The sequence below is a fragment of the Amia ocellicauda genome, chromosome 23 (genome assembly GCF_036373705.1).
Source record: "Amia ocellicauda isolate fAmiCal2 chromosome 23, fAmiCal2.hap1, whole genome shotgun sequence".
Taxonomy (NCBI): Eukaryota; Metazoa; Chordata; class Actinopteri; order Amiiformes; family Amiidae; genus Amia; species Amia ocellicauda.
Window position 1 is genome coordinate 105,064 of NC_089872.1, and position 25,473 is coordinate 130,536.

General features: G+C 44.4%; 8 non-coding genes across 8 annotated transcripts; all 8 read right to left on the reverse strand.

The window, feature by feature from the left end:
- Positions 1-563: 563 nt before the first annotated feature.
- On the reverse strand, positions 564-634 carry trnag-gcc (transfer RNA glycine (anticodon GCC)). The gene has a single exon. It is a non-coding gene; the product is annotated as a tRNA-Gly (tRNA).
- Positions 635-2,367: 1,733 nt separating this feature from the next.
- trnag-gcc (transfer RNA glycine (anticodon GCC)) lies at positions 2,368-2,438 on the reverse strand. Its single transcript has one exon. It is a non-coding gene; the product is annotated as a tRNA-Gly (tRNA).
- Positions 2,439-3,956: 1,518 nt separating this feature from the next.
- Positions 3,957-4,027, reverse strand: trnag-gcc (transfer RNA glycine (anticodon GCC)). Its single transcript has one exon. It is a non-coding gene; the product is annotated as a tRNA-Gly (tRNA).
- Positions 4,028-5,475: 1,448 nt separating this feature from the next.
- Positions 5,476-5,546, reverse strand: trnag-gcc (transfer RNA glycine (anticodon GCC)). Its single transcript has one exon. It is a non-coding gene; the product is annotated as a tRNA-Gly (tRNA).
- A 2,739-nt stretch (positions 5,547-8,285) lies between these two features.
- trnag-gcc (transfer RNA glycine (anticodon GCC)) lies at positions 8,286-8,356 on the reverse strand. The gene has a single exon. It is a non-coding gene; the product is annotated as a tRNA-Gly (tRNA).
- Positions 8,357-10,465: 2,109 nt separating this feature from the next.
- On the reverse strand, positions 10,466-10,536 carry trnag-gcc (transfer RNA glycine (anticodon GCC)). Its single transcript has one exon. It is a non-coding gene; the product is annotated as a tRNA-Gly (tRNA).
- A 1,817-nt stretch (positions 10,537-12,353) lies between these two features.
- On the reverse strand, positions 12,354-12,424 carry trnag-gcc (transfer RNA glycine (anticodon GCC)). Its single transcript has one exon. It is a non-coding gene; the product is annotated as a tRNA-Gly (tRNA).
- A 6,302-nt stretch (positions 12,425-18,726) lies between these two features.
- On the reverse strand, positions 18,727-18,797 carry trnag-gcc (transfer RNA glycine (anticodon GCC)). The gene has a single exon. It is a non-coding gene; the product is annotated as a tRNA-Gly (tRNA).
- Between the last annotated feature and the right edge of the window lie 6,676 nt (positions 18,798-25,473).

Below are 25,473 nucleotides of genomic sequence, written 5' to 3' on the forward strand. Positions count from 1 at the left end.
AGAGACCGACACAAATGTCTGGTTGTTACAATGATAGCCATCCTCTTCTATATAGAACGGGGAAAACCATTGGCCGCGAATCAAGCAACAACCTCCCGAGTGTCAGGAGAGATTTTTACCACTGTAGGACCAATGCTCAGGTGACAAGGTTATCAAGTGGATGAATGAGGAATAAGTACCGATGAGACTTTGATCTCGGGATAACTAAGGCACGGGAAACAGGAACGTCCGGATGGGACGATGTAGAAAGAAGTACCAATCTTTTTAGATAGATGAGTGAGTGAGAGAGAGAGACAGACACAAATGTCTGGTTTTAAAATAATAGCCATCCTCTTCTATATAGAACGGGGAAAACCATTGGCCGCGAATCAAGCAAAAACCTCCCCAGTGGCAGGTGAGATCTCTACCACTGTAGGACCAATTCTCAGGTGACAAGGGTATCAATAAGATGAACGAGGAATAAGTACCGATGAGACTTAGATCTCGGGATTACTAAGACACGGGTTACAGTAACGTCCGGATGGGACGATGTAGTCATTGTCTTCTTTGTAGAACGAGGAAAATGCATTGGCCGGGAATCGAAACCGGGCCTCCCGCGTGGCAGGCGAGAATTCTACCACTGAACAACCAATGCTCAGGTTATGAAAATCTTAAGTGGTTGAATGGGAAAGAAGTACCAATCATTAAAGATAATTGGATAGATGAGTGAGTGAGTGAGACAGACACAAATGTCTGGTTGTTGCAATTATTTGCCATCCTCTTCTATATAGAACGGGGAAAACCATTGGGCGTGAATCAAGCAAAGGCCTCCCGAGTGGCAGGTGAGGTCTCTACATCTGTAGGACCAATGCTCAGGTGACAAGGGTTTCGAGTGGTTGAACAAGGAATATGTAACAATCATTATAGATAGATAAGTGAGTGAGTGACAGAGAGAGAGAGACAAATGTCTGGTTGTTTAATTAATAGCCAACCTCTTCTATATAGAACGGAGAAAAAAATTGGCCGCGAATCAAGCAGACACCTCCCGAGTGGCAGGTGAGATCTCTACCACTGTAGGACCAATGCTCAGGTGACAAGGGTTTCAAATGGTTGAACGTGGAATAAGTACCAATCAGACCCAGACCTCGGGATAACTAAGGCACGGGAAACAGGAACGTCCGGATGTGACGATGTGGGATGAAGTACCAATCATTATAGATAGATGAGTGAGTTAGTGAGAGAGAGAGACAGACACAAATGTCTGGTTGTTACAATAATAGCCGTCATCTTCTATATAGAATGTGGAAAACCATTGGCCGCGAATTAAGCAACGAATTCCCCAGTGGAAGGTGAGATCTCTTCCACTGTAGGACCAATGCTCAGGTGACAAGGTTATCAAATGGATGAATGAGGAATAAGTACCGATGAGACTTAGATCTCGGGATAACTAAGGCACGGGAAACAGGAACGTCCAGATGAGACGATGTAGAAAGAAGTACCAATCTTTATAGATAGATGAGTGAGTGAGAGAGAGAGACAGACACAAATGTCTGGTTATTAAAATAATAGCCATCCTCTTCTATATAGAACGGAAAAAAAAATTGGCCGCGAATCAAGCAGACACCTACCGAGTGACAGGTGAGATCTCTTCCACTGTAGGACCAATGCTCAGGTGAGAAGGGTATCAAGTGGATGAACGAGGAATAAGTACCAATCAGACCAAGAACTCGGGATTACTAAGGCGCGGCAAACAGGAACGTCCGGATTGTACGATGTAGAAAGAAGTACCAATCATTTTAGATAGAATAGTGAGTGAGTGAGAGAGAGAGACCGACACAAATGTCTGGTTGTTACAATGATAGCCATCCTCTTCTATATAGAACGGGGAAAACCATTGGCCGCGAATCAAGCAACAACCTTCCGAGTGGCAGGTGAGATTTTTACCACTGTAGGACCAATGCTCAGGTGACAAGGTTATCAAGTGGATGAATGAGGAATAAGTACCGATGAGACTTTTATCTCGGGATAACTAAGGCACGGGAAACAGGAACGTCCGGATGGGACGATGTAGAAAGAAGTACCAATCTTTTTAGATAGATGAGTGAGTGAGAGAGAGAGACAGACACAAATGTCTGGTTTTAAAATAATAGCCATCCTCTTCTATATAGAACGGGGAAAACCATTGGCCGCGAATCAAGCAACAACCTCCCGAGTGGCAGGTGAGATCTCTACCACTGTAGGACCAATTCTCAGTTGACAAGGGTATCAATAAGATGAACGAGGAATAAGTACCGATGAGACTTAGATCTCGGGATTACTAAGACACGGGTTACAGTAACGTCCGGATGGGACGATGTAGTCATTGTCTTCTTTGTAGAACGAGGAAAATGCATTGGCCGGGAATCGAAACCGGGCCTCCCGCGTGGCAGGCGAGAATTCTACCACTGAACAACCAATGCTCAGGTTATGAAAATCTTAAGTGGTTGAATGGGAAAGAAGTACCAATCATTAAAGATAATTGGATAGATGAGTGAGTGAGTGAGACAGACACAAATGTCTGGTTGTTGCAATTATTTGCCATCCTCTTCTATATAGAACGGGGAAAACCATTGGCCGCAAATCAAGCAACAACCCCCCGAGTGGAAGGTGAGATCTCTACCACTGTAGGACCAATGCTCAGGTGACAAGGGTTTCAAATGGTTGAACGTGGAATAAGTACCAATCAGACCCAGACCTCGGGATAACTAAGGCACGGGAAACAGGAACGTCCGGATGTGACGATGTGGGATGAAGTACCAATCATTATAGATAGATGAGTGAGTTAGTGAGAGAGAGAGACAGACAAAAATGTCTGGTTGTTACAATAATAGCCGTCATGTTCTATATAGAAGGGGAAAACCATTGGCCGCGAATTAAGCAACGAATTCCCGAGTGGAAGGTGAGATCTCTTCCACTGTAGGACCAATGCTCAGGTGAGAAGGGTATCAAGTGGTTGAACGAGGAATAAGTACCAATCAGACCAAGAACTCGGGATTACTAAGGCGCGGCAAACAGGAACGTCCGGATTGTACGATGTAGAAAGAAGTACCAATCATTTTAGATAGAATAGTGAGTGAGTGAGAGAGAGAGACCGACACAAATGTCTGGTTGTTACAATGATAGCCATCCTCTTCTATATAGAACGGGGAGAACCATTGGCCGCGAATCAAGCAAAGGCCTCCCAAGTGTAAGGTGAGATCTCTACCACTGTAGGACCAATGCTCAGGTGACAAGGGTTTCAAATGTTTGAACGAGGAATAAGTACCAATCAGACCCAGACCTCGGGATAACTAAGGCACGGGAAACAGGAACGTCCGGATGTGACGATGTAGAAAGAAGTACCAATCTTTATAGATAGATGAGTGAGTGAGAGAGAGAGACAGACACAAATGTCTGGTTTTTAAAATAATAGCCATCCTCTTCTATATAGAACGGAAAAAAAAATTGGCCGCGAATCAAGCAGACACCTACCGAGTGACAGGTGAGATCTCTACCACTGTAGGACCAATGCTCAGGTGACAAGTGTTTGAACCGGCTGAAGGAGGAAAAATACCAATCAGACCCAGACCTCAGGATTACTAAGGCGCGGGTATCAGGAACGTCCGGATGGGACGAAGTAGAAAGAAGTACCAATCATTATAGATAGATGAGTGAGTGAGAGAGAGAAAAAGACACAAATGTCTGGTTTTTAAAATAATAGCCATCCTCTTCTATATAGAACGGGGAAAACCTTTGGACGCGAATCAAGCAACAACCTCCCGAGTGTCAGGTGAGATCTCCACCACTGTAGGACCAATTCTCAGGTGACAAGGGTATCAAGTGGATGAACGAGGAATAAGTACCGATGAGACTTAGATCTCGGGATTACTAAAACACGGGTTACAGTAACGTCCGGATGGGACGATGTAGTCATTGTCTTCTTTGTAGAACGAGGTAAATGCATTGGCCGGGAATCGAACCCGAGCCTCCCGCGTGGCAGGCGAGAACTCTACCACTGAACAACCAATGCTCAGGTTATGAAAATCTTAAGTGGTTGAATGGGATAGATGTACCAATCTTTAAAGATAATTGGATAGATGAATGAGTGAGTGAGACAGACACAAATGTCTGGTTGTTGTAATTATTTGCCATCCTCTTCTATATAGAACGGGGAAAACCACTGGGCGCGAATCAAGCAAAGGCCTCCCGAGTGGCAGGTGAGGTCTCTACATCTGTAGGACCAATGCTCAGGTGACAAGGGTATCGAGTGGTTGAACAAGGAATATGTAACAATCATTATATATAGATAAGTGAGTGAGTGACAGAGAGAGAGAGACAAATGTCTGGTTGTTACATTAATAGCCAACCTCTTCTATATAGAACGGAGAAAAAAATTGGCCGCGAATCAAGCAGACACCTCCCGAGTGGCAGGTGAGATCTCTACCACTGTAGGACCAATGCTCAGGTGACAAGGGTATCAAGTGGATGAATGAGGAATAAGTACCGATGAGACTTAGATCTCGGGATAACTAAGGCATGGGAAACAGGAACGTCCGGATGGGACGATGTAGAAAGAAGTACCAATCATTATTGATAGATGAGTGAGTGAGTGAGAGAGAGAGACAGACACAAATGTCTGGTAGTTACAATAATAGCCATCCTCTTCTATATAGAATGGGGAAAACCATTGGCCGCAAATCAAGCAACAACCCCCCGAGTGGAAGGAGAGATCTATACCACTGTAGGACCAATGCTCAGGTGACAAGTGTTTGAACCGGCTGAAGGAGGAAAAATACCAATCAGACCCAGACCTCAGGATTACTAAGGCGCGGGTATCAGGAACGTCCGGATGGGACGAAGTAGAAAGAAGTACCAATCATTATAGATAGATGAGTGAGTTAGTGAGAGAGAGAGACAGACACAAATGTCTGGTTGATACAATAATAGCAGTCATCTTCAATATAGAATGGGGAAAACCATTGGCCGCGAATTAAGCAACGAATTCCCGAGTGGAAGGTGAGATCTCTTCCACTGTAGGACCAATGCTCAGGTGAGAAGGGTATCAAGTGTATGAACGAAGAATAAGTACCAATCAGACCAAGAACTCGGGATTACTAAGGAGCGGCAAACAGGAATGTCCGGATGGGACGATGTAGAAAGAAGTACCAATCATTTTAGATAGAATAGTGAGTGAGTGAGAGAAAGAGACAGACACAAATGTCTGGTAGTTACAATAATAGCCATCCTCTTCTATATAGAACGGGGAGAACCATTGGCCGCGAATCAAGCAACAACCTCCCGAGTGGCAGGTGAGATCTCTACCACTGTAGGACCAATTCTCAGGTGACAAAGGTATCAAGTGGATGAACGAGGAATAAGTACCGATGAGACTTAGATCTCGGGATTACTAAAACACGGGTTACAGTAACGTCCGGATGGGACGATGTAGTCATTGTCTTCTTTGTAGAACGAGGAAAATGCATTGGCCGGGAATCGAAACCGGGCCTCCCGCGTGGCAGGCGAGAATTCTACCACTGAACAACCAATGCTCAGGTTATGAAAATCTTAAGTGGTTGAATGGGAAAGAAGTACCAATCATTAAAGATAATTGGATAGATGAGTGAGTGAGTGAGACAGACACAAATGTCTGGTTGTTGCAATTATTTGCCATCCTCTTCTATATAGAACGGGGAAAACCATTGGGCGTGAATCAAGCAAAGGCCTCCCGAGTGGCAGGTGAGGTCTCTACATCTGTAGGACCAATGCTCAGGTGACAAGGGTTTCGAGTGGTTGAACAAGGAATATGTAACAATCATTATAGATAGATAAGTGAGTGAGTGACAGAGAGAGAGAGACAAATGTCTGGTTGTTTAATTAATAGCCAACCTCTTCTATATAGAACGGAGAAAAAAATTGGCCGCGAATCAAGCAGACACCTCCCGAGTGGCAGGTGAGATCTCTACCACTGTAGGACCAATGCTCAGGTGACAAGGGTATCAAGTGGATGAATGAGGAATAAGTATCGATGAGACTTAGATCTCGGGATAACTAAGGCACGGGAAACAGGAACGTCCGGATGGGACGATGTAGAAAGAAGTACCAATCTTTATAGATAGATGAGTGAGTGAGAGAGTGAGACAGACACAAATGTCTGGTTGTTACAATAATTGCCGTCATCTTCTATATAGAATGGGGAAATCCATTGGCCGCGAATTAAACAACGAATTCCCGAGTGGAAGGTGAGATCTCTTCCACTGTAGGACCAATGCTCAGGTGAGAAGGGTATCAAGTGGATGAACGAGGAATAAGTACCAATCAGACCAAGAACTCGGGATTACTAAGGCGCGGCAAACAGGAACGTCCGGATTGTACGATGTAGAAAGAAGTACCAATCATTTTAGATAGAATAGTGAGTGAGTGAGAGAGAGAGACCGACACAAATGTCTGGTTGTTACAATGATAGCCATCCTCTTCTATATAGAACGGGGAAAACCATTGGCCGCGAATCAAGCAACAACCTTCCGAGTGGCAGGTGAGATTTTTACCACTGTAGGACCAATGCTCAGGTGACAAGGTTATCAAGTGGATGAATGAGGAATAAGTACCGATGAGACTTTTATCTCGGGATAACTAAGGCACGGGAAACAGGAACGTCCGGATGGGACGATGTAGAAAGAAGTACCAATCTTTTTAGATAGATGAGTGAGTGAGAGAGAGAGACAGACACAAATGTCTGGTTTTAAAATAATAGCCATCCTCTTCTATATAGAACGGGGAAAACCATTGGCCGCGAATCAAGCAACAACCTCCCGAGTGGCAGGTGAGATCTCTACCACTGTAGGACCAATTCTCAGGTGACAAGGGTATCAATAAGATGAACGAGGAATAAGTACCGATGAGACTTAGATCTCGGGATTACTAAGACACGGGTTACAGTAACGTCCGGATGGGACGATGTAGTCATTGTCTTCTTTGTAGAACGAGGAAAATGAATTGGCCGGGAATCGAAACCAGGCCTCCCGCGTGGCAGGCGAGAATTCTACCACTGAACAACCAATGTTCAGGTTATGAAAATCTTAAGTGGTTGAATGGGAAAGAAGTACCAATCATTAAAGATAATTGGATAGATGAATGAGTGAGTGAGACAGACACAAATGTCTGGTTGTTGCAATTATTTGCCATCCTCTTCTATATAGAACGGGGAAAACCATTGGGCGCGAATCAAGCAAAGGCCTCCCGAGTGGCAGGTGAGGTCTCTACATCTGTAGGACCAATGCTCAGGTGACAAGGTTATCAAATGGATGAATGAGGAATAAGTACCGATGAGACTTAGATCTCGGGATAACTAAGGCACGGGAAACAGGAACGTCCGGATGAGACGATGTAGAAAGAAGTACCAATCTTTATAGATAGATGAGTGAGTGAGAGAGAGAGACAGACACAAATGTCTGGTTTTTAAAATAATAGCCATCCTCTTCTATATAGAACGGAAAAAAAAATTGGCCGCGAATCAAGCAGACTCCTACCGAGTGACAGGTGAGATCTCTACCACTGTAGGACCAATGCTCAGGTGACAAGTGTTTGAACCGGCTGAAGGAGGAAAAATACCAATCAGACCCAGACCTCAGGATTACTAAGGCGCGGGTATCAGGAACGTCCGGATGGGACGAAGTAGAAAGAAGTACCAATCATTATAGATAGATGAGTGAGTTAGTGAGAGAGAGAGAGACAGACACAAATGTCTGGTTGTTACAATGATAGCCATCCTCTTCTATATAGAACGGGGAAAACCATTGGCCGCGAATCAAGCAACAACCTCCCGAGTGGCAGGTGAGATTTTTACCACTGTAGGACCAATGCTCAGGTGACAAGGTTATCAATAAGATGAACGAGGAATAAGTACCGATGAGACTTAGATCTCGGGATAACTATGGCACGGGAAACAGGAACGTCCGGATGGGACGATGTAGAAAGAAGTACCAATCTTCATAGATAGATGAGTGAGTGAGAGAGAGAGACAGACACAAATGTCTGGTTTTTAAAATAATAGCCATCCTCTTCTATATAGAACGGGGAAAACCATTGGCCGCGAATCAAGCAACAACCTCCCGAGTGGCAGGTGAGATCTCGACCACTGTAGGACCAATTCTCAGGTGACAAGGGTATCAATAAGATGAACGAGGAATAAGTACCGATGAGACTTAGATCTCGGGATTACTAAGACACGGGTTACAGTAACGTCCGGATGGGACGATGTAGTCATTGTCTTCTTTGTAGAACGAGGAAAATGCATTGGCCGGGAATCGAAACCGGGCCTCCCGCGTGGCAGGCGAGAATTCTACCACTGAACAACCAATGCTCAGGTTATGAAAAACTTAAGTGGTTGAATGGGAAAGAAGTACCAATCATTAAAGATAATTGGATAGATGAGTGAGTGAGTGAGACAGACACAAATGTCTGGTTGTTGCAATTATTTGCCATCCTCTTCTATATAGAACGGGGAAAACCATTGGCCGCAAATCAAGCAACAACCCCCCGAGTGGAAGGTGAGATCTCTACCACTGTAGGACCAATGCTCAGGTGACAAGGGTTTCAAATGGTTGAACGTGGAATAAGTACCAATCAGACCCAGACCTCGGGATAACTAAGGCACGGGAAACAGGAACGTCCGGATGTGACGATGTGGGATGAAGTACCAATCATTATAGATAGATGAGTGAGTTAGTGAGAGAGAGAGACAGACACAAATGTCTGGTTGTTATAATAATAGCCGTCATCTTCTATATAGAATGTGGAAAACCATTGGCCGCGAATTAAGCAACGAATTCCCCAGTGGAAGGTGAGGTCTCTACATCTGTAGGACCAATGCTCAGGTGACAAGGTTATCAAATGGATGAATGAGGAATAAGTACCGATGAGACTTAGATCTCGGGATAACTAAGGCACGGGAAACAGGAACGTCCGGATGAGACGATGTAGAAAGAAGTACCAATCTTTATAGATAGATGAGTGAGTGAGAGAGAGAGACAGACACAAATGTCTGGTTTTTAAAATAATAGCCATCCTCTTCTATATAGAACGGAAAAAAAAATTGGCCGCGAATCAAGCAGACTCCTACCGAGTGACAGGTGAGATCTCTACCACTGTAGGACCAATGCTCAGGTGACAAGTGTTTGAACCGGCTGAAGGAGGAAAAATACCAATCAGACCCAGACCTCAGGATTACTAAGGCGCGGGTATCAGGAACGTCCGGATGGGACGAAGTAGAAAGAAGTACCAATCATTATAGATAGATGAGTGAGTTAGTGAGAGAGAGAGAGACAGACACAAATGTCTGGTTGTTACAATAATAGCCGTCATCTTCTATATAGAATGGGGAAAACCATTGGCCGCGAATTAAGCAACGAATTCCAGAGTGGAAGGTGAGATCTCTTCCACTGTAGGACCAATGCTCAGGAGAGAGGGGTATCAAGTGGATGAACGAGGAATAAGTACCAATCAGACCAAGAACTCGGGATTACTAAGGCGCGGCAAACAGGAACGTCCGGATGGGACGAAGTAGAAAGAAGTACCAATCATTATAGATAGATGAGTGAGTTAGTGAGAGAGAGAGAGACAGTCACAAATGTCTGGTTGTTACAATAATAGCCGTCATCTTCTATATAGAATGGGGAAAACCATTGGCCGCGAATTAAGCAACGAATTCCAGAGTGGAAGGTGAGATCTCTTCCACTGTAGGACCAATGCTCAGGAGAGAGGGGTATCAAGTGGATGAACGAGGAATAAGTACCAATCAGACCAAGAACTTGGGATTACTAAGGCGCGGCAAACAGGAACGTCCGGATGGGACGATGTAGAAAGAAGTACCAATCATTTTAGATAGAATAGTGAGTGAGTGAGAGAGAGAGACAGACACAAATGTCTGGTTGTTACAATGATAGCCATCCTCTTCTATATAGAACGGGGAAAACCATTGGCCGCGAATCAAGCAACAACCTCCCGAGTGGCAGGTGAGATTTTTACCACTGTAGGACCAATGCTCAGGTGACAAGGTTATCAATAAGATGAACGAGGAATAAGTACCGATGAGACTTAGATCTCGGGATAACTATGGCACGGGAAACAGGAACGTCCGGATGGGACGATGTAGAAAGAAGTACCAATCTTCATAGATAGATGAGTGAGTGAGAGAGAGAGACAGACACAAATGTCTGGTTTTTAAAATAATAGCCATCCTCTTCTATATAGAACGGGGAAAACCATTGGCCGCGAATCAAGCAACAACCTCCCGAGTGGCAGGTGAGATCTCGACCACTGTAGGACCAATTCTCAGGTGACAAGGGTATCAATAAGATGAACGAGGAATAAGTACCGATGAGACTTAGATCTCGGGATTACTAAGACACGGGTTACAGTAACGTCCGGATGGGACGATGTAGTCATTGTCTTCTTTGTAGAACGAGGAAAATGCATTGGCCGGGAATCGAAACCGGGCCTCCCGCGTGGCAGGCGAGAATTCTACCACTGAACAACCAATGCTCAGGTTATGAAAAACTTAAGTGGTTGAATGGGAAAGAAGTACCAATCATTAAAGATAATTGGATAGATGAGTGAGTGAGTGAGACAGACACAAATGTCTGGTTGTTGCAATTATTTGCCATCCTCTTCTATATAGAACGGGGAAAACCATTGGCCGCAAATCAAGCAACAACCCCCCGAGTGGAAGGTGAGATCTCTACCACTGTAGGACCAATGCTCAGGTGACAAGGGTTTCAAATGGTTGAACGTGGAATAAGTACCAATCAGACCCAGACCTCGGGATAACTAAGGCACGGGAAACAGGAACGTCCGGATGTGACGATGTGGGATGAAGTACCAATCATTATAGATAGATGAGTGAGTTAGTGAGAGAGAGAGACAGACACAAATGTCTGGTTGTTATAATAATAGCCGTCATCTTCTATATAGAATGTGGAAAACCATTGGCCGCGAATTAAGCAACGAATTCCCCAGTGGAAGGTGAGATCTCTTCCACTGTAGGACCAATGCTCAGGTGACAAGGTTATCAAATGGATGAATGAGGAATAAGTACCAATGAGACTTAGATCTCGGGATAACTAATGCACGGGAAACAGGAACGTCCGGATGAGACGATGTAGAAAGAAGTACCAATCTTTATAGATAGATAAGTGAGTGAGTGACAGAGAGAGAGAGACAAATGTCTGGTTGTTACATTAATAGCCAACCTCTTCTATATAGAACGGAGAAAAAAATTGGCCGCGAATCAAGCAGACACCTCCCGAGTGGCAGGTGAGATCTCTACCACTGTAGGACCAATGCTCAGGTGACAAGTGTTTGAACCGGCTGAATGAGGAAAAAGTACCAATCAGACCCAGACCTCAGGATTACTAAGGCGCGGGTATCAGGAACGTCCGGATGGGACGAAGTAGAAAGAAGTACCAATCATTATAGATAGATGAGTGAGTTAGTGAGAGAGAGAGAGACAGACACAAATGTCTGGTTGTTACAATAATAGCCGTCATCTTCTATATAGAATGGGGAAAACCATTGGCCGCGAATTAAGCAACGAATTCCAGAGTGGAAGGTGAGATCTCTTCCACTGTAGGACCAATGCTCAGGAGAGAGGGGTATCAAGTGGATGAACGAGGAATAAGTACCAATCAGACCAAGAACTCGGGATTACTAAGGCGCGGCAAACAGGAACGTCCGGATGGGACGATGTAGAAAGAAGTACCAATCATTTTAGATAGAATAGTGAGTGAGTGAGAGAGAGAGACAGACACAAATGTCTGGTTGTTACAATGATAGCCATCCTCTTCTATATAGAACGGGGAAAACCATTGGCCGCGAATCAAGCAACAACCTCCCGAGTGGCAGGTGAGATTTTTACCACTGTAGGACCAATGCTCAGGTGACAAGGTTATCAAGTGGATGAATGAGGAATAAGTACCGATGAGACTTAGATCTCGGGATAACTAAGGCACGGGAAACAGGAACGTCCGGATGGGACGATGTAGAAAGAAGTACCAATCTTTATAGATAGATGAGTGAGTGAGAGAGAGAGACAGACACAAATGTCTGGTTTTTAAAATAATAGCCATCCTCTTCTATATAGAACGGGGAAAACCATTGGCCGCGAATCAAGCAACAACCTCCCGAGTGGCAGGTGAGATCTCCACCACTGTAGGACCAATTCTCAGGTGACAAGGGTTTCAAGTGGATGAACGAGGAATAAGTACCGATGAGACTTAGATCTCGGGATTACTAAGACACGGGTTACAGTAACGTCCGGATGGGACGATGTAGTCATTGTCTTCTTTGTAGAACGAGGAAAATGCATTGGCCAGGAATCGAACCCGGGCCTCCCGCGTGGCAGGCGAGAATTCTACCACTGAACAACCAATGCCCAGGTTATGAAAATCTTAAGTGGTTGAATGGGAAGGAAGTACCAATCATTAAAGATAATTGGATAGATGAATGAGTGAGTGAGACAGACACAAATGTCTGGTTGTTGCAATTATTTGCCATCCTCTTCTATTTAGAACGGAGAAAACCATTGGCTGCGAATCAAGCAAAGGCCTCCCGAGTGGCAGGTGAGGTCTCTACGTCTGTAGGACCAATGCTCAGGTGACAAGGGATTCGAGTGGTTGAACAAGGAATAAGGAACAATCATTATAGATAGATAAGTGAGTGAGTGACAGAGAGAGAGAGACAAATGTCTTGTTGTTACAATAAAAGCCAACCTCTTCTATATAGAACGGGGAAAACCATTGGCCGCAAATCAAGCAACAACCCCCCGAGTGGAAGGTGAGATCTCTACCACTGTAGGAACAATGCTCAGGTGACAAGGGTTTCAAATGGTTGAACGAGGAATAAGTACCAATCAGACCTTGACCTCGGGATAACTAAGGCACGGAAAAAAGGAACGTCCGGATGTGACGATATGGGAAGAAGTACCAAACTTTATAGGTAGATGAGTGAGTGAGAGAGTGAGACAGACACAAATGTCTGGTTGTTGCAATTATTTGCCATCCTCTTCTATTTAGAAAGGGGAAAACCATTGGCCGCGAATCAAGCAAAGGCCTACCGAGTGGCAGGTGAGATCTCTACCACTGTAGGACCAATGCTCAGGTGACAAGTGTTTGAACCGGCTGATGGAGGAAAAATACCAATCAGACCCAGACCTCAGGATTACTAAGGCGCGGGTATCAGGAACGTCCGGATGGGACGAAGTAGAAAGAAGTACCAATCATTATAGATAGATGAGTGAGTTAGTGAGAGAGAGAGACAGACACAAATGTCTGGTTGTTACAATAATAGCCGTCATCTTCTATATAGAATGGGGAAAAGCATTGGCCGCGAATTAAGCAACGAATTCCCGAGTGGAAGGTGAGATCTCTTCCACTGTAGGACCAATGCTCAGGTGAGAAGGGTATCAAGTGGATGAACGAGGAATAAGTACCAATCAGACCAAGAACTCGGGATTACTAAGGAGAAGCAAACAGGAGTGTCCGGATGGGACGATGTAGAAAGAAGTACCAATCATTTTAGATAGAATAGTGAGTGAGTGAGAGAGAGAGACAGACACAAATGTCTGGTTGTTACAATGATAGCCATCCTCTTCTATATAGAACGGGGAGAACCATTGGCCGCGAATCAAGCAACAACCTCCCGAGTGGCAGGTGAGATCTCTACCACTGTAGGACCAATGCTCAGGTGACAAGGGTTTCGAGTGGTTGAACAAGGAATATGTAACAATCATTATAGATAGATAAGTGAGTGAGTGACAGAGAGAGAGAGACAAATGTCTGGTTGTTACATTAATAGCCAACCTCTTCTATATAGAACGGAGAAAAAAATTGGCCGCGAATCAAGCAGACACCTCCCGAGTGGCAGGTGAGATCTCTACCACTGTAGGACCAATGCTCAGGTGACAAGGGTATCAAGTGGATGAATGAGGAATAAGTACCGATGAGACTTTTATCTCGGGATAACTAAGGCACGGGAAACAGGAACGTCCGGATGGGACGATGTAGAAAGAAGTACCAATCTTTATAGATAGATAAGTGAGTGAGAGAGTGAGACAGACACAAATGTCTGGTTGTTACAATAATAGCCGTCATCTTCTATATAGAATTTGGAAAACCATTGGCCGCGAATTAAGCAATGAATTCCCCAGTGGAAGGTGAGATCTCTTCCACTGTAGGACCAATGCTCAGGTGACAAGGTTATCAAATGGATGAATGAGGAATAAGTACCGATGAGACTTAGATCTCGGGATAACTAATGCACGGGAAACAGGAACGTCCGGATGAGACGATGTAGAAAGAAGTACCAATCTTTATAGATAGATGAGTGAGTGAGAGAGAGAGACAGACACAAATGTCTGGTTTTTAAAATAATAGCCATCCTCTTCTATATAGAACGGAGAAAAAAATTGGCCGCGAATCAAGCAGACACCTACCGAGTGACAGGTGAGATCTCTACCACTGTAGGACCAATGCTCAGGTGACAAGTGTTTGAACCGGCTGAAGGAGGAAAAATACCAATCAGACCCAGACCTCAGGATTACTAAGGCACGGGAAACAGGAACGTCCGGATGGGACGAAGTAGAAAGAAGTACCAATCATTATAGATAGATGAGTGAGTTAGTGAGAGAGAGAGACAGACACAAATGTCTGGTTGTTCCAATAATAGCCGTCATCTTCTATATAGAATGGGGAAAACCATTGGCCGCGAATTAAGCAACGAATTCCCGAGTGGAAGGTGAGATTTCTTCCACTGTAGGACCAATGCTCAGGTGAGAAGGGTATCAAGTGGATGAACGAGGAATAATTACCAATCAGACCAAGAACTCGGGATTACTAAGGCGCGGCAAACAGGAACGTCCGGATTGTACGATGTAGAAAGAAGTACTAATCATTTTAGATAGAATAGTGAGTGAGTGAGAGAGAGAGACCGACACAAATGTCTGGTTGTTACAATGATAGCCATCCTCTTCTATATAGAACGGGGAAAACCATTGGCCGCGAATCAAGCAACAACCTTCCGAGTGGCAGGTGAGATTTTTACCACTGTAGGACCAATGCTCAGGTGACAAGGTTATCAAGTGGATGAATGAGGAATAAGTACCGATGAGACTTTTATCTCGGGATAACTAAGGCACGGGAAACAGGAACGTCCGGATGGGACGATGTAGAAAGAAGTACCAATCTTTATAGATAGATAAGTGAGTGAGAGAGTGAGACAGACACAAATGTCTGGTTGTTACAATAATAGCCGTCATCTTCTATATAGAATGGGGAAAACCATTGGCCGCGAATTAAGCAACGAATTCCCCAGTGGAAGGTGAGATCTCTTCCACTGTAGGACCAATGCTCAGGTGACAAGGTTATCAAATGTATGAATGAGGAATAAGTACCGATGAGACTTAGATCTCGGGATAACTAAGGCACGGGAAACAGGAACGTCCGGATGAGACGATGTAGAAAGAAGTACCAATCTTTATAGATAGATGAGTGAGTGAGAGAGAGAGACAGACACAAATGTCTGGTTTATAAAATAATAGCCATCCTCTTCTATATAGAACGGAAAAAAAAATTGGCCGCGAATCAAGCAGACACCTACCGAGTGACAGGTGAGATCTCTACCACTGTAGGACCAATGCTCAGGTGACAAGTGTTTGAACCGGCTGAAGGAGGAAAAATACCAATCAGACCCAGACCTCAGGATTACTAAGGCACGGGAAACAGGAACGTCCGGATGGGACGATGTAGAAAGAAGTACCAATCTTTATAGATAGATAAGTGAGTGAGAGAGTGAGACAGACACAAATGTCTGATTGTTACAATAATAGCCGTCATCTTCTATATAGAATTTGGAAAACCATTGGCCGCGAATTAAGCAACGAATTCCCCAGTGGAAGGTGAGATCTCTTCCACTGTAGGACCAATGCTCAGGTGACAAGGTTATCAAATGGATGAATGAGGAATAAGTACCGATGAGACTTAGATCTCGGGATAACTAAGGCACGGGAAACAGGAACGTCCGGATGAGACGATGTAGAAAGAAGTACCAATCTTTATAGATAGATGAGTGAGTGAGAGAGAGAGACAGACACAAATGTCTGGTTTATAAAATAATAGCCATCCTCTTCTATATAGAACGGAAAAAAAAATTGGCCGCGAATCAAGCAGACACCTACCGAGTGACAGGTGAGATCTCTACCACTGTAGGACCAATGCTCAGGTGACAAGTGTTTGAACCGGCTGTAGGAGGAAAAATACCAATCAGACCCAGACCTCAGGATTACTAAGGCACGGGAAACAGGAACGTCCGGATGGGACGATGTAGAAAGAAGTACCAATCTTTATAGATAGATAAGTGAGTGAGAGAGTGAGACAGACACAAATGTCTGGTTGTTACAATAATAGCCGTCATCTTCTATATAGAATTTGGAAAACCATTGGCCGCGAATTAAGCAACGAATTCCCCAGTGGAAGGTGAGATCTCTTCCACTGTAGGACCAATGCTCAGGTGACAAGGTTATCAAATGGATGAATGAGGAATAAGTACCGATGAGACTTAGATCTCGGGATAACTAAGGCACGGGAAACAGGAACGTCCGGATGAGACGATGTAGAAAGAAGTACCAATCTTTATAGATAGATGAGTGAGTGAGAGAGAGAGACAGACACAAATGTCTGGTTTTTAAAATAATAGCCATCCTCTTCTATATAGAACGGAAAAAAAAATTGGCCGCGAATCAAGCAGACACCTACCGAGTGACAGGTGAGATCTCTACCACTGTAGGACCAATGCTCAGGTGACAAGTGTTTGAACCGGCTGAAGGAGGAAAAATACCAATCAGACCCAGACCTCAGGATTACTAAGGCGAGGGTATCAGGAACGTCCGGATGGGACGAAGTAGAAAGAAGTACCAATCATTATAGATAGATGAGTGAGTTAGTGAGAGAGAGAGACAGACACAAATGTCTGGTTGTTACAATAATAGCCGTCATCTTCTATATAGAATGGGGAAAAGCATTGGCCGCGAATTAAGCAACGAATTCCCGAGTGGAAGGTGAGATCTCTTCCACTGTAGGACCAATGCTCAGGTGAGAAGGGTATCAAGTGGATGAACGAGGAATAAGTACCAATCAGACCAAGAACTCGGGATTACTAAGGAGCGGCAAACAGGAATGTCCGGATGGGACGATGTAGAAAGAAGTACCAATCATTTTAGATAGAATAGTGAGTGAGTGAGAGAGAGAGACAGACACAAATGTCTGGTTGTTACAATGATAGCCATCCTCTTCTATATAGAACGGGGAGAACCATTGGCCGCGAATCAAGCAACAACCTCCCGAGTGGCAGGTGAGATCTCTACCACTGTAGGACCAATTCTCAGGTGACAAGGGTATCAAGTGGATGAACGAGGAATAAGTACCGATGAGACTTAGATCTCGGGATTACTAAGGCACGGGAAACAGGAACGTCCGGATGTGACGATGTAGAAAGAAGTACCAATCTTTATAGATAGATGAGTGAGTGAGAGAGAGAGACAGACACAAATTTCTGGTTTTTAAAATAATAGCCATCCTCTTCTATATAGAACGGAAAAAAAAATTGGCCGCGAATCAAGCAGACACCTACCGAGTGACAGGTGAGATCTCTACCACTGTAGGACCAATGCTCAGGTGACACGTGTTTGAACCGGCTGAAGGAGGAAAAATACCAATCAGACCCAGACCTCAGGATTACTAAGGCACGGGAAACAGGAACGTCCGGATGGGACGATGTAGAAAGAAGTACCAATCTTTATAGATAGATGAGTGAGTTAGTGAGAGAGAGAGACAGACACAAATGTCTGGTTGTTACAATAATAGCCGTCATCTTCTATATAGAATGGGGAAAACCATTGGCCGCGAATTAAGCAACGAATTCCCGAGTGGAAGGTGAGATCTCTTCCACTGTAGGACCAATGCTCAGGTGAGAAGGGTATCAAGTGGATGAACGAGGAATAAGTACCAATCAGACCAAGAACTCGGGATTACTAAGGCGCGGCAAACAGGAACGTCCGGATTGTACGATGTAGAAAGAAGTACCAATCATTTTAGATAGAATAGTGAGTGAGTGAGAGAGAGAGACCGACACAAATGTCTGGTTGTTACAATGATAGCCATCCTCTTCTATATAGAACGGGGAAAACCATTGGCCGCGAATCAAGCAACAACCTCCCGAGTGGCAGGTGAGATTTTTACCACTGTAGGACCAATGCTCAGGTGACAAGGTTATCAAGTGGATGAATGAGGAATAAGTACCGATGAGACTTTGATCTCGGGATAACTAAGGCACGGGAAACAGGAACGTCCGGATGGGACGATGTAGAAAGAAGTACCAATCTTTTTAGATAGATGAGTGAGTGAGAGAGAGAGACAGACACAAATGTCTGGTTTTAAAATGAATAGCCATCCTCTTCTATATAGAATGGGGAAAACCATTGGCCGCGAATCAAGCAACAACCTCCCGAGTGGCAGGTGAGATCTCGACCACTGTAGGACCAATTCTCAGGTGACAAGGGTATCAATAAGATGAACGAGGAATAAGTACCGATGAGACTTAGATCTCGGGATTACTAAGACACGGGTTACAGTAACGTCCGGATGGGACGATGTAGTCATTGTCTTCTTTGTAGAACGAGGAAAATGCATTGGCTGGGAATCGAAACCGGGCCTCCCGCGTGGCAGGCGAGAATTCTACCACTGAACAACCAATGCTCAGGTTATGAAAATCTTAAGTGGTTGAATGGGAAAGAAGTACCAATCATTAAAGGTAATTGGATAGATGAGTGAGTGAGTGAGACAGACACAAATGTCTGGTTGTTGCAATTATTTGCCATCCTCTTCTATATAGAACGGGGAAAACCATTGGCCGCAAATCAAGCAACAACCCCCCGAGTGGAAGGTGAGATCTCTACCACTGTAGGACCAATGCTCAGGTGACAAGGGTTTCGAATGGTTGAACGTGGAATAAGTACCAATCAGACCCAGACCTCGGGATAACTAAGGCACGGGAAACAGGAACGTCCGGATGTGACGATGTGGGATGAAGTACCAATCATTATAGATAGATGAGTGAGTTAGTGAGAGAGAGAGAGACAGACACAAATGTCTGGTTGTTACAATAATAGCCGTCATCTTCTATATAGAATGTGGAAAACCATTGGCCGCGAATTAAGCAACGAATTCCCCAGTGGAAGGTGAGATCTCTTCCAGTGTAGGACCAATGCTCAGGTGACAAGGTTATCTAATGGATGAATGAGGAATAAGTACCGATGAGACTTAGATCTCGGGATAACTAAGGCACGGGAAACAGGAACGTCCGGATGAGACGATGTAGAAAGAAGTACCAATCATTAAAGATAGATAAGTGAGTGAGTGACAGAGAGAGAGAGACAAATGTCTGGTTGTTACATTAATAGCCAACCTCTTCTATATAGAACGGAGAAAAAAATTGGCCGCGAATCAAGCAGACACCTCCCGAGTGGCAGGTGAGATCTCTACCACTGTAGGACCAATGCTCAGGTGACAAGGGTATCAAGTGGATGAATGAGGAATAAGTACCGATGAGACTTAGATCTCGGGATAACTAAGGCACGGGAAACAGGAACGTCCGGATGGGACGATGTAGAAAGAAGTACCAATCATTATTGATAGATGAGTGAGTGAGTGAGAGAGAGAGACAGACACAAATGTCTGGTAGTTACAATAATAGCCATCCTCTTCTATATAGAATGGGGAAAACCATTGGCCGCAAATCAAGCAACAACCCCCCGAGTGGAAGGAGAGATCTCTACCACTGTAGGACCAATGCTCAGGTGACAAGGGTTTCAAATGGTTGAACGAGGAATAAGTACCAATCAGACCCAGACCTCGGGATAACTAAGGCCTGGGAAACAGGAACGTCCGGATGGGACGATGTAGAAAGAAGTACCAATCTTTATAGATAGATGAGTGAGTGAGAGAGTGAGACAGACACAAATGTCTGGTTGTTGCAATTATTTGCCATCCTCTTTTATTTATAACGGGGAAAACCATTGGCCGCGAATCAAGCAAAGGCCTCCCGAGTGTAAGGTGAGATCTCTACCACTGTAGGACCAATGCACAGGTGACAAGGGTTTTAAATGGTTGAACGAGGAATAAGTACCAATCAGACCCAGACCTCGGGATAACTAAGGCACGGGAAACAGGTACGTCCGGATGGGACGATGTAGAAAGAAGTACCAATCTTTATAGATAGATAAGTGAGTGAGAGAGTGAGACAGACACAAATGTCTGGTTGTTGCAATTGTTTGCCATCCTCTTCTATATAGAATGGGGAAAACCATTGGCCGCGAATCAAGCAAAGGCCTCCCGAGTGGCAGGTGAGATCTCTACCACTGTAGGACCAATGCTCAGGTGACAAGTGTTTGAACCGGCTGAAGGAGGAAAAAGTACCAATCAGACCCAGACCACAGGATTACTAAGGCGCGGGTATCAGGAACGTCCGGATGGGACGAAGTAGAAAGAAGTACCAATCATTATAGATAGATGAGTGAGTTAGTGAGAGAGAGAGAGACAGACACAAATGTCTGGTTGTTACAATAATAGCCGTCATCTTCTATATAGAATGGGGAAAACCATTGGCCGCGAATTAAGCAACGAATTCCAGAGTGGAAGGTGAGATCTCTTTCACTGTAGGACCAATGCTCAGGTGAGAAGGGTATCAAGTGGATGAACGAGGAATAAGTACCAATCAGACCAAGAACTCGGGATTACTAAGGCGCGGCAAACAGGAACGTCCAGATGGGACGATGTAGAAAGAAGTACCAATCATTTTAGATAGAATAGTGAGTGAGTGAGAGAGAGAGACAGACACAAATGTCTGGTTGTTGCAATTAGTTGCCATCCTCTTCTATTTAGAACGGGGAAAACCATTGGCTGCGAATCAAGCAAAGGCCTCCCGAGTGGCAGGTGAGGTCTCTACGTCTGTAGGACCAATGCTCAGGTGACAAGGGTTTCGAGTGGTTGAACAAGGAATAAGGAACAATCATTATAGATAGATAAGTGAGTGAGTGACAGAGAGAGAGAGACAAATGTCTTGTTGTTACAATAAAAGCCAACCTCTTCTATATAGAATGGAGTAAAAAATTGGCCGCGAATCAAGCAGACACCTCCCGAGTGGCAGGTGAGATCTCTACCACTGTAGGACCAATGCTCAGGTGACAAGGGTATCAAGTGGATGAATGAGGAATAAGTACCGATGAGACTTAGATCTCGGGATATCTAAGGCACGGGAAACAGGAACGTCCGGATGGGACAATGTAGAAAGAAGTACCAATCATTATTGATAGATGAGTGAGTGAGTGAGAGAGAGAGACAGACACAAATGTCTGGTAGTTACAATAATAGCCATCCTCTTCTATATAGAATGGGGAAAACCATTGGCCGCAAATCAAGCAACAACCCCCAGAGTGGAAGGTGAGATCTCTACCACTGTAGGACCAATGCTCAGGTGACAAGGGTTTCAAATGGTTGAACGAGGAATAAGTACCAATCAGACCAAGACCTCGGGATAACTAAGGCACGGGAAACAGGAACGTCCGGATGGGACGATGTAGAAAGAAGTACCAATCTTTATAGATAGATGAGTGAGTGAAAGAGTGAGACAGACACAAATGTCTGGTTGTTGCAATTGTTTGCCATCCTCTTCTATATAGAACGGGGAAAACCATTGGCCGCGAATCAAGCAAAGGCCTCCCGAGTGGCAGGTGAGATCTCTACCACTGTAGGACCAATGCTCAGGTGACAAGTGTTTGAACCGGCTGAATGAGGAAAAAGTAGCAATCAGACCCAGACCTCAGGATTACTAAGGCACGGGTATCAGGAACGTCCGGATGGCACGAAGTAGAAAGAAGTACCAATCATTATAGATAGATGAGTGAGTTAGTGAGAGAGAGAGAGACAGACACAAATGTCTGGTTTGTTACAATAATAGCCGTCATCTTCTATATAGAATGGGGAAAACCATTGGCCGCGAATCAAGCAACAACCTCCCGAGTGGCAGGTGAGATTTTTACCACTGTAGGACCAATGCTCAGGTGACAAGGTTATCAAGTGGATGAATGAGGAATAAGTACCGATGAGACTTAGTTCTCGGGATAACTAAGGCACGGGAAACAGGAACGTCCGGATGGGAAGATGTAGAAAGAAGTACCAATCTTTATAGATAGATGAGTGAGTGAGAGAGAGAGACAGACACAAATGTCTGGTTTTTAAAATAATAGCCATCCTCTTCTATATAGAACGGGGAAAACCATTGGCTGCGAATCAAGCAAAGGCCTCCCGAGTGGCAGGTGAGGTCTCTACGTCTGTAGGACCAATGCTCAGGTGACAAGGGTTTCGAGTGGTTGAACAAGGAATAAGGAACAATCATTATAGATAGATGAGTGAGTTAGTGAGAGAGAGAGACAGACACAAATGTCTGGTTGTTACAATAATAGCCGTCATCTTCTATATAGAATTTGGAAATCCATTGGCCGCGAATTAAGCAACGAATTCCCCAGTGGAAGGTGAGATCTCTTCCACTGTAGGACCAACGCTCAGGTGACAAGGTTATCAACTGGATGAATGAGGAATAAGTACCGATGAGACTTAGATCTCGGGATAACTAAGGCACGGGAAACAGGAACGTCCGGATGAGACGATGTAGAAAGAAGTACCAATCTTTATAGATAGATGAGTGAGTGAGAGAGAGAGACAGACACAAATGTCTGGTTTTTAAAATAATAGCCATCCTCTTCTATATAGAACGGAGAAAAAAATTGGCCGCGAATCAAGCAGACACCTACCGAGTGACAGGTGAGATCTCTACCACTGTAGGACCAATGCTCAGGTGACAAGTGTTTGAACCGGCTGAAGGAGGAAAAATACCAATCAGACCCAGACCTCAGGATTACTAAGGCACGGGAAACAGGAACGTCCGGATGGGACGAAGTAGAAAGAAGTACCAATCATTATAGATAGATGAGTGAGTTAGTGAGAGAGAGAGACAGACACAAATGTCTGGTTGTTACAATAATAGCCGTCATCTTCTATATAGAATGGGGAAAACCATTGGCCGCGAATTAAGCAACGAATTCCCGAGTGGAAGGTGAGATTTCTTCCACTGTAGGACCAATGCTCAGGTGAGAAGGGTATCAAGTGGATGAACGAGGAATAATTACCAATCAGACCAAGAACTCGGGATTACTAAGGCGCGGCAAACAGGAACGTCCGGATTGTACGATGTAGAAAGAAGTACTAATCATTTTAGATAGAATAGTGAGTGAGTGAGAGAGAGAGACCGACACAAATGTCTGGTTGTTACAATGATAGCCATCCTCTTCTATATAGAACGGGGAAAACCATTGGCCGCGAATCAAGCAACAACCTTCCGAGTGGCAGGTGAGATTTTTACCACTGTAGGACCAATGCTCAGGTGACAAGGTTATCAAGTGGATGAATGAGGAATAAGTACCGATGAGACTTTTATCTCGGGATAACTAAGGCACGGGAAACAGGAACGTCCGGATGGGACGATGTAGAAAGAAGTACCAATCTTTATAGATAGATAAGTGAGTGAGAGAGTGAGACAGACACAAATGTCTGGTTGTTACAATAATAGCCGTCATCTTCTATATAGAATGGGGAAAACCATTGGCCGCGAATTAAGCAACGAATTCCCCAGTGGAAGGTGAGATCTCTTCCACTGTAGGACCAATGCTCAGGTGACAAGGTTATCAAATGTATGAATGAGGAATAAGTACCGATGAGACTTAGATCTCGGGATAACTAAGGCACGGGAAACAGGAACGTCCGGATGAGACGATGTAGAAAGAAGTACCAATCTTTATAGATAGATGAGTGAGTGAGAGAGAGAGACAGACACAAATGTCTGGTTTATAAAATAATAGCCATCCTCTTCTATATAGAACGGAAAAAAAAATTGGCCGCGAATCAAGCAGACACCTACCGAGTGACAGGTGAGATGTCTACCACTGTAGGACCAATGCTCAGGTGACAAGTGTTTGAACCGGCTGAAGGAGGAAAAATACCAATCAGACCCAGACCTCAGGATTACTAAGGCACGGGAAACAGGAACGTCCGGATGGGACGATGTAGAAAGAAGTACCAATCTTTATAGATAGATAAGTGAGTGAGAGAGTGAGACAGACACAAATGTCTGGTTGTTACAATAATAGCCGTCATCTTCTATATAGAATTTGGAAAACCATTGGCCGCGAATTAAGCAACGAATTCCCCAGTGGAAGGTGAGATCTCTTCCACTGTAGGACCAATGCTCAGGTGACAAGGTTATCAAATGGATGAATGAGGAATAAGTACCGATGAGACTTAGATCTCGGGATAACTAAGGCACGGGAAACAGGAACGTCCGGATGAGACGATGTAGAAAGAAGTACCAATCTTTATAGATAGATGAGTGAGTGAGAGAGAGAGACAGACACAAATGTCTGGTTTTTAAAATAATAGCCATCCTCTTCTATATAGAACGGAAAAAAAAATTGGCCGCGAATCAAGCAGACACCTACCGAGTGACAGGTGAGATCTCTACCACTGTAGGACCAATGCTCAGGTGACAAGTGTTTGAACCGGCTGAAGGAGGAAAAATACCAATCAGACCCAGACCTCAGGATTACTAAGGCGAGGGTATCAGGAACGTCCGGATGGGACGAAGTAGAAAGAAGTACCAATCATTATAGATAGATGAGTGAGTTAGTGAGAGAGAGAGACAGACACAAATGTCTGGTTGTTACAATAATAGCCGTCATCTTCTATATAGAATGGGGAAAACCATTGGCCGCGAATTAAGCAACGAATTCCCGAGTGGAAGGTGAGATTTCTTCCACTGTAGGACCAATGCTCAGGTGAGAAGGGTATCAAGTGCATGAACGAGGAATATGTACCAATCAGACCAAGAACTCGGGATTACTAAGGAGCGGCAAACAGGAATGTCCGGATGGGACGATGTAGAAAGAAGTACCAATCATTATAGATAGAATAGTGAGTGAGTGAGAGAGAGAGACAGACACAAATGTCTGGTTGTTACAATGATAGCCATCCTCTTCTATATAGAACGGGGAGAACCATTGGCCGCGAATCAAGCAACAACCTCCCGAGTGGCAGGTGAGATCTCTACCACTGAACAACCAATGCTCAGGTTATTAATATCTTAAGTGGTTGAATGGGAAGGAAGTACCAATCATTAAAGATAATTGGATAGATGAATGAGAGAGTGAGACAGACACAAATGTCTGGTTGTTGCAATTATTTGCCATCCTCTTCTATTTAGAACGGGGAAAACCATTGGCCGCGAATCAAGCAAAGGCCTCCCGAGTGTAAGGTGAGATCTCTA